A 2,184-nucleotide genomic window follows, 5' to 3' on the forward strand; every position below is an offset into this window, starting at 1 on the left:
TGTCTTCTCATCACTTTACCAGACACACTAAAGTAACAGAGACAGCCCCAGAAGAGTTATTTGATATTATTTCAAAAATGAGGGATGCAGTCTACCTGAGCTACAGTGATCCTCTCTGTACATATACTAGACCTCAGCTCTGATTTCAAATCATTACAAGACTGGAATTGTTCTTATCCAAAGACACAACTTTGTAAACATTGGAAAGAGAGACTGTGATTGATGACCTCCTAAATTTTTCATAAGTATGTGTCTCCAGGGTAAATAGAATGATTTCAATTGCAGATGAAGGCTGTTTGTAACACAGTGATTTATTTTGCCACTGTAAGATTATTTATTTGCAGAGCATCCAAGTGGCGTTGGAAAAATTAGCAGAACTCACCATAGCATCCTATTTTCTAATTAAGTGTGAACAGACCATTGAATTAATCTTTCACCTTTCTTGTATTTTAAATCTTCTATTACAAATCTGTCATCTTCAGTTTTTTCCTTTAATGAAGGTTTACATTTTCAGAGCATATGCTCGTACATGTAAATGCATATGAGGCATATGTGGTAATTATGCATCTCTCTCTCTCTCTTTCTCCCTTTGCATCTATAAAGAATGAGTTCTGTCTGTAAAACAAAACATTCTAGGTTCAATTATATTGTGCTCACTGGCAGGCAAGGAGGGGAGCAATGAGATTTTCATGCCATAGGAATGCCCTTTCCCAAGCAGGCACAGGCAGAAGCAAGGCTGATCTTACAGTTACTGAGTCATCTGCTAAGAGCTGAAAATACAATGTTGGTCTTTAATTCTCGCTTTGAAAAGTTAATGGGCTTCCTCACTCTTCTTGTTCCTGTCATCTTTTACCCTCCCATCACTGCTCTCCATCCCACCCATCCACTATTATCATCACATCTTATCTAGAGTGAGCTTCCTTCACCCTGATCTGAGGCTCACTTTTGTCCACACCAAGTTAGACACGAAATTGGGGTGTGGGACCAAATGGAAATAAATGTCAGGGTATTAAAATGCTGAATGTAAACCTACAACATGAATGTTGCAGAGAAGGTTGTCCCCTCAACCTAATATCTCTAGAGTCAGTCATCTGCAAGGGAAGTAATTGCAGTCCTGTCAAGCTTCGTGGGCTTGAGAGAGAGCATGCCCTTGGAGGGGAAAAAGCACTTTCATCTGTTTGGAGATCTCTGGGAAACAGAGCTGCAAAAAGCCATCTCTACATCTGCAGGAGCTCTGGGGGAGTTGGTGAGGAGAAGGGCCTCTAGAGACATTTCTAGATGTGTATTGTTTCCAAACAACTGTGAGAAGAACTGGGCTTGCTACCTGGAGATGCCTTGCCATAGCTCTCCAAATGGTTTTTGTAAGAAAAGTAGGAGATACAATATTTGCTATTTTTGTTCAAAAAGGCCAACAGGGAATGACATTAGAATAGCACATTTCAATAGCAAATACAGGGCAGTATTCCTCCCACAGAGACAGTCTCTGTTGTTTTTAACCATGAAACCAGGGGTTATTTTCACATTTGCCACCACCAACAAGATGGCCAGGGGCAAACATGAAATATGGTACAAAATGTTTCCAAAGCTGAGGCAGACTGTGAGCATCACTGATCTGAGCTTGACCAGGGAGAATCTGCAATTTGAACTCTCCTCACAGTGCAAAGGGCTCAGAGCAGCCAAGGAGCAGATGCTTGAGACTAATTAAGTTTGTTACTCTTGGAAGAAAACTGCTGACATTGCTTTGTTCTGATGCAGAGACCCTGGTTTTTGTTTTGTAATTACTAGTTTACAAATATATTTATAAATCAGCTGATTTGCTTCAAACCAAACCTTCCAAGTCTGAAGCTTACTCTGTAAGGCTTTTTGCTTCAGTTGTCCAAGCTGATTTGTAAACTATTTCACAGTGACCTGTGAGGGTAAGGGAGGATTTGGACTTACTTCATCAACAGGTGAAAGCAAAACCCTGGTTTATAATCTGGGCTCAGCTCACCTTCCATGTGTCCAGGTTGGCTGTTGTCTGTCTCTGCCCAGACAAGGGTGAGATGGGTTCGCTCCGATCGGGCTTCAAAGGACGAGGCTGGACTCTCAGGTTTGGTCTTCAAGGTTGTTTATTATTTCTTATCTACAAAGTTTTCTCTCTGCCCAGCGGGGATCTGACCAGCAAGGCAGCCAAAGGCACTCTGA

The sequence above is a fragment of the Fringilla coelebs genome (genome assembly GCF_963513975.1).
Source record: "Fringilla coelebs genome assembly, chromosome: 1".
Taxonomy (NCBI): Eukaryota; Metazoa; Chordata; class Aves; order Passeriformes; family Fringillidae; genus Fringilla; species Fringilla coelebs.